Below are 7622 nucleotides of genomic sequence, written 5' to 3' on the forward strand. Positions count from 1 at the left end.
CCATTATCATCACCATCATTAACGCTTGAAATTGTGAAAAGGGGGGGGGGGAGAGGGAGATAAAGGTATATAATATCACTATAAAAATTGACAATTACAATTTCATATATACTTATCTATAAATATTTGTTGTTTAGTCATGTCCGCCTCTTCGTGACCCCCTGGACCAGAGCACCCCAGGCCCTCCTGTCTTCCACTGCCCCCCGCAGTTTGGTCAAACTCATGTTGGTTGCTTTGAGAACACTATCCAACCATCTCATTCTCTGTCGTCCCCTTCTCCTTGTGCCCTCCATCTTTCCCAACATCAGGGTCTTTTCCAGGAACTCTTCTCTTCTCATGAGGTGGCCAAAGTACTGGAGCCTCAAAGGACCTGTTGATGGCATTTTACCATTGTACTGTGGAGAGTGTATTAACTTATGGTCTGTGTGTGTGGTTTGGGAGCTGCACGGTCAGGGGGAAAACAATGCTGTCCAGGGTTGTAAAGACTGCGGAGAGAATACCCTACCTTGGATCAAATCTACGCTTCCAGGTGTCACAAGAAAGCTGCAGAGATAGCGCAGGATAGTGTGCACCCCGGAAATTATCTCTTTCAGCTTCTGCCTTCTGGAAGAAGGTACAGGGTTCTAAAGACTAGGACTAGCCGTCTGAGAAACAGTTTCTACCCCAATGCGATTTTGGTTTTAAACACAGTGTAAGGTAGTCTCTGTGGGAGTATATTGTATTTAATTATGGGGTGTCAGAGTTTTTAGGGGGCAAACCAGGTTGGGATAGCTGGGACAGCAGGCTTGTTGGTTTTGAATGTCTTATGTAGATTTTTTTCCCCTTTCCAATTTCGTTGTTCTGTATGGGACAATGACAATAAAGATTATCGTAACGTATCAATGAATAAACAGATGAATGGGCTGCCAGCCTGAATCTCAGCCATACAGAATCACAGAACTGTTGGAAAGGGTTCCAGTGGGTCATCTAGACCAACCCCCCCCCTGCAAAGCAGAAATCACAGAGTGGCTCCTTCCTTCCCTCCCTCCCTTCCTGCCTCCCTCCCTCCCGGCAACTGCTAAGCGTTTTCCTCCTTAGCCACCTCTCTCTTCCAAGCCTATTTAAGTGTATTAAATAGCTGTGGGGGACCTGCCATCTTTCTCAAATCCATCTTCCTCCAAATCGCTGCATTACAACCCAGCAGGATTTTCTCCGTGGCGATTTGTCACGACCGGACAAAGCTTCTCGGAGTTTGGCAGGGAAGCACATCTCCGTGGGGCCTGATGCCAGCCAAGCAATTACCTTTGCGGGCTCAGAGAGCTCCTACCTTGGAGCAGTTCCTACTCACGGCCACATGACACAGGCTGGCTGGCTACGCTTTAAACAACAATCAAGGTTTTCCCCCCGATAGCTGAAGTGCCATCATGAAACCAGCACAAACTGGTTCATCTTGGATGACGCTGGCCCATTTCCGGTTCAAGAGAGATGTCAGCGCTATCCCAAAGGCCGGCCAGATCAGATCAGGCACTGGGTACCAAAATCTACAAAAATCTTGCTGCTCCCAAGGACCCACTCTGTGGGTAAAGGTACCCCTGACCATTAGGTCCAGTTGTGGCCGACTCTGGGGTTGCGGCATTCATCTCGCTTTATTGGCTGAGGGAGCTGGTGTACAGCTTCGGGTCATGTGGTGACCCAGAGCAGCGCACGGAAACACTGTTTACCTTCCCGCCAGAGTGGTACCTATTTATCTACTTGCACTTTGAGGTGCTTTTGAACTGTTAGGTTGGCAGGAGCAGGGACCGAGCAACGGGAGCTCACCCTGTCGCGGGGATTCGAACCGCCAACCTTCTGATCGGCAAGTCCTAGGCTCTGTGTTTTAACCCATAGTGCTACCCGTGTCCCTACTTCTGTGGATAAAAGGTAAAGGGACCCCTGACCATTAGGTCCAGTCGTGACCGACTCTGGGGTTGCGGCGCTCATTTCGCTTTACTGGCCGAGGGAGTCGGCGTACAGCTTCCAGGTGATGTGGCCAGCATGACTAAGCCGCTTCTGGTGAACCAGAGCAGCGCACGGAAACACCGTTTACCTTCCCGCCAGAGTGGTACCTATTTATCTACTTGCACTTTGACGTGCTTTCGAACTGCTAGGTTGGCAGGAGCAGGGACCGAGCAACGGGAGCTCACCCTGTCGCAGGGATTCGAACCGCCGACCTTCTGATCAGCAAGTCCTAGGCTCTGTGGTTTAACCCACAGCTCCACCCGCGTCCCTACTTTTGTGGGTAGGAAGCCACAAAAGCGACTTTCTCATTTTGCTCCCTTCCCTTCCTCGGGCTGCGCCTCAACTCATCCGTGCCTTGCTCTAATTCTCCCTGCCCAGTGCCTGAGTCCTGTCCAGGCATCGGGGAGGGTTTGAGAGGCAGGCATGGGGGGAAAGAGAGAGAGAAACCCAGCAACAACAAGCACTGAACTCAACCTATATAATCAGGCAGGATGTTGCCCTCCAAGCCAGAGAGGGGCCAGGAGAGAGCAGGCGGACGGTCAGCTCTGGGAGACGAGAGGAGTCAATTTCACATGGCTTGCAGTGCTGTTCCAGCTGATTAGGGATTTGATGAGGGAAGGGGGCTGGTTTTGGCGGCTCGAGTGACAAGAAGCCTTATGGTCATTTAAAGGGAGCCAGCGGATCTGGAGTGGCCGAGGCAGATAGGGAGCCGGAGAGCAGCAGGGCAAATTGGCACGCTACCCGGTCTCTCTGGCCTCCGACCTCCTTCACCTGCGGGTCAGAGCTACCTGCAGGGAAACGGGAAGCAGCAGTGATGATGGCACAAGCAGCGCGGCTGAGTTTGCAACTGTGCAGGAGAAACTCAAGACAGTCCAACCCAGGGAGGGAGGAGAGGGCTAGGAAGGGATATCGCAATTGGAAGCAGCAGCGATCCTGCACACCAGGTGCTGGAAAGCACAGGAGGAAGGGAAAGTGATCTTCTGCTTGCTTGCTGGTTTCCCAATAGAGGCACCTGGTTGGCAACTGTCAGAACATGCTGTGAAGAAAATACTGTATTGGCCTGAATATAAGCAGAACTCCCCCCCCCCCCAATTCTGACTGTGAAAAGTTAAGGTGCAGCTTACATTGGTGCTGACCTTTAAAGCCCTAAACGGCCTCGGTCCAGTATACCTGAAGGAGCGTCTCCACCCCCATCGTTCTGCCCGGACACTGAGGTCCAGCGCCGAGGGCCTTCTGGCGGTTCTCTCACTGCAAGAAGCCAAGTTACAGGGAACCAGGCAGAGGGCCTTCTCGGTGGTGTCACCCGCCCTGTGGAATGCCCTCCCAGCTGATGTCAAAGAGAAGAACAACTACGGGACTTTTAGAAGACATCTGAAGGCAGCACTGTTTAGGGAAGCTTTTAATGTTTAACAGACCACTGTATTTTAATACTTTATCGGAAACCGCCAGAGTGGCTGGGGAAACCCAGCCAGATGGGTGGGGTATAAATAATAAATTATTATTATTATTATTATTATTATTATTATTATTATTATTATTATTCTTCCCCCAAATGACCAGGGAAAGAAAGGTGGGTGCAAGGCTGCAAGAGGACTTGTAACAACAACAACAACAACAAAAGCAGTGGGTCCTGCAAAACTTTCTGGTTCCAAGGCTGGAAGAATAAGCCCCCACCTCCCAGAGGTCGCTGCCCTTTCTGCCCTTGAATGTGTGGCTTATAATCATCCATCTCACTCAGCCACCTATTTGGACGTATGATCTGCTTAAATCAATTTGTACTTTTAAGTTTGGATTGATGGAATATTCTTATCATTAACATCACCATAAGAACATACGAACGTAAGGAGAGCGTGATGGATCAGGCCAGGGGCCGACCAGATATTCCCAATGAATAACCTGTTTGTAACCTGAGCAGAACACAACCCATGTCTGCATGTGCGTGGGTCGCGATTTGCTGCTTCTGCGCATGCGCGTGATGTCATTTTGAGCGTCTGCGCATGCACGAGTGGCGAAACCCGGAAGTAACCCTTTCCGGTACTTCCAGGTTGCCGCGGGACGCAACCTGGAAAGATTTAACCCGAAGCGTCTTTAACCCGAGGTATGACTGTAATTGTTTAATTGTACATGGAAGTGGAAAATAACTCCGGCTCCCTCGGCCAATAAGGCGAGATGAGCGCCGCAACCCCAGAGTCGGCCACGACTGGACCTAACAGTCAGGGGTCCCTTTACCTTACAACAGAAAAACCAATTAAGGAAAAGATCGAGAGTTTTATCTAGAGAAACAGCTCAAATGACTTTACTCCAAGTAAACTCTGAAAGCTACCATACTTTGGTCCAAATCATAGTTTTTAAGTTGGCAGGTGGGATATAGTGAAGTCTATGACCGAGTGCATTTGCCCCAGATGTGCAACATGAATACAGATGCAATAAAGAGGAGACTCATAACAAGAACTGGAACAGGGCCAACTTTGAAGCCAGGGGAATCCTCTGTATAAAATCTCCACATCCCTCCAGTGCCTGCAGAAATTGTACGGCTTGCACTCCTTGTTCCACAGCTAGCACTTTTCCTCTGCCTGACGGTGGATCCTTTTGGCCTGTGAGGCGACGGCTTTGCTGGGCGAGCGGCCGGAGGCAGCCATGTTGGTGGTGCTGGGATTGGGGCCAGGCATTGTGAAGGTTGGCTCCGTCGGCTTCTCACAAACTCCCTCAGCCGGCAAGTGTCGCCTCCCCCTCCTCCTCCTCAGGCGACCACTTTTAGAAGACATCTGAAGGCAGCCCTGTTTAGGGAAATTTTTAATGCTGGATGTTTTATTGTGTTCTTACTATTCTGTTGGAAGCTGCCCAAAGTGGCTAGGGAGGCCCGGCCAGATGGGTGGGGTACAAGTAATAAATTATTATTATTATTATTATTATTATTATTATTATTATTATTATTATGGCTAGTAGCTACCGATAGACCTTTCTCCTCCATGACTATGTAATAATAAAATTTAAGGTCTTATATATATAATAAATGTTCATAAATGCTCCAACCAAGCACATCCATAGATCAGCACAGGAAGACCGACCTGAAACCATTTTGACTCCCAAACTGATCAAATGTTTTCTCTGCAAGCAGGGAGGGGGTGAGGGAACCTTCCCATTGTCTCAGGAATTGGGAAATCACCATTTCAAAGGAATGGCCAGACTACCAGGAAAGGCAATCAGATAAGGTGTTATCAGATAACCCGGCAGACAGGAAAAACAACAACACTCAAGTTTCTGTTGTAGACCACCTTTTCTGTGATGTAGGTATGATGTTTGTGGGGGTGGTGGTCTTGAGCTACACCCCTTTTGTGATGTATGTATGGTGTATGGAGGGGTGGTCTTGAGCTCCAGGGCAGGGAATTTAAAATGTCTATATAAGGCCTTGTGCGCTATTGTTCTGGGTGCCTCCTCCTTTCCTGCATGTGAGGAGAGCACCCTGTTGCAACAGATCAATAAAGATCAGGCTTACTAGCTGCTTTGCTTCTCAATATTCTCTGGTTGGCCTCTGTTACTTTCTCCTATCAATAAGGAACTCACATAAGGACTCTATACGGACTCTTGGGTACCCCATAAGGGGAAAAGGGCAGATTTTGTTTACAACAACTAGATGATCGTCAGGGTCCCTTCCAATGCGAAGATTCGATAATTCGATGACCCTGCAACATGGGAAACATGCATGGCTGGAGTGCCTTTTGCAGTTGCAACACAGTCCTGGGCCGTGAAAAAGCCACGATGGAGTATCAAACAGGGAGAGCGAGAAGAGGCCGCTTTTATGTACTGAAGTTCTCACCCTGGGCCAGCAGGGGGATACTGTAGATAGTTATGCAAATAAGGGATTGAAAGTGACATTCAGTGATTGGATAGTTTTAGAAAGTTGTTACAGTTACGTTGTACTGGAGCTCTATATAAGCAGGCTGACTGAACCCTTCAGTTCAGTTCTGTCCTAGCCTGTGAATAAACAAGAGCTGTTTGAAGAATCGCTGTGTCGTCTGATATGTTCACCCACAACTTAACAGCCGCCCTCTTGATGATAACTGTATGACGGGTCCAGATATAGCCCACTCTAGAATCTTGCTTAACCAACACAGAAAATCCCCGCGCAGCCTGCTCACTCCCCAACAGCTCTGAAAACTCCTCTGGATGGAACTAATGCGAGCACTTGGCAGAATCTGTGTGGCTAATGGGCTGTGGACGGCATGGGTAGTTAACTGTTCGAAAACTGCCTGGTGGTACCAATTGCATTATTATTATATCAGGAGGGAGATTAAGGCTCCAATTAAAGAGAGACAGGGGAATTCGTGCAGTGGCTGCCCAGGCTGCCCGTATTTCAAGGCAGCCATTTGAGAGCTCGCTGGTGGGGAAAGTGGGGTGGGACAGAGACAGCGCCCGGACCCTCACCAAAAAACCCCTTCTGGCCCCAGTGGATGACCCAGCCACAGAGACCTATTTCCTTGAGAGTCTAATTAAGGAGGTAGTGACTCAAAAACAGGCATTTTCTGCCACTGCAGTGGCCCTGTGGGATGCATCGCCCATCAGTCGCCTCAGACATCTTGTAAAGGCGTCACTTTTGGCCCAGGATTTCTCTGACCCTTAAGAAATGGAGCCTGTTATTACTGGATTTCTGTACTGATGACGCTGCTGTATTGCTTAACATTGTACTGCCAGAGGTTTTCGAATATCTGGCAGCTTAGAAATCCTTTTAAATCGAGATAAATTTCTAAACAATAGGCTAAACTTGTTTTTATTATTGCTTGTTAGCTGCCCTAAGCCTGGCCTTGGCTGGGGAGGGTGGGGTATAAATACAAATTATTATTATTATTATTATTATTATTAGTAGTAGTAGTAGTAGTAGTAGTAGTAGTATTAAACAGCCTAAACATTTCTGTGGCAATGGGGGCCCAATGGGGATCCACCTGTCCCTGGATGTTTCTCAGAACAGGTCCAGGGATAGTGAATCTGTCATGGGGTTACTACTACTAATAATAATAGTAATAGTAATAATTTTATCATTTATACCCCACCCATTTGGCTGCGTTTCCCCATTCACTCTGGTCAGCTAACAGTAAATCTTGGTCCAGTATACCTGAAGGAGCGTCTCCACCCCCCATCGTTCTGCCCGGACACTGAGGTCCAGCGCCGAGGGCCTTCTGGCGGTTCCCTCCCTGCAAGAAGCCAAGTTATAGGGAACCAGGCAGAGGGCCTTCTCGGTGGTGGCGCCCGCCCTGTGGAACGCCCTCCCACCAGATGTCAAAGAGAACAACAACTACCAGGCTTTTAGAAGACATCTGAAGGCAGCCCTGTTTCGGGAATTTTTTAATGTTTGATGTATTATAGTATTTTAATATTCTTTTGGAAGCCGCCCAGAGTGGCTGGGGAAGCCCAGCCAGATGGGCGGGGTATAAATAATAAATTATTATTATTATTATTATTATTATTATTATTATTATTATTTAAAACATAAAGCGTTAAAAACCTCCCGATACAGGGCTGCCTTCAGATGTCTCTGTTCCTCATCTTTCTAATCTGCAATTCAAGTCTCTACTTTTCCACATCATTTTTCAGATTATTATTATTTTCAGATTATTATTTTTTATTAGAAGTTCTCAAGAAAACCCATC

At 48.0% G+C, this 7622-nt stretch overlaps 1 pseudogene across 1 annotated transcript; it reads right to left on the reverse strand.

Moving 5' to 3' along the window:
* Positions 1–4211: 4211 nt before the first annotated feature.
* Positions 4212–4696, reverse strand: LOC308592672 (protein transport protein Sec61 subunit beta pseudogene; annotated as a pseudogene). Its single transcript has one exon. The product of its transcript is annotated as a protein transport protein Sec61 subunit beta pseudogene (transcript).
* Between the last annotated feature and the right edge of the window lie 2926 nt (positions 4697–7622).

The sequence above is a fragment of the Podarcis bocagei genome (assembly GCF_964188305.1).
Source record: "Podarcis bocagei genome assembly, chromosome: 8".
Lineage (NCBI taxonomy): Eukaryota > Metazoa > Chordata > Lepidosauria > Squamata > Lacertidae > Podarcis > Podarcis bocagei.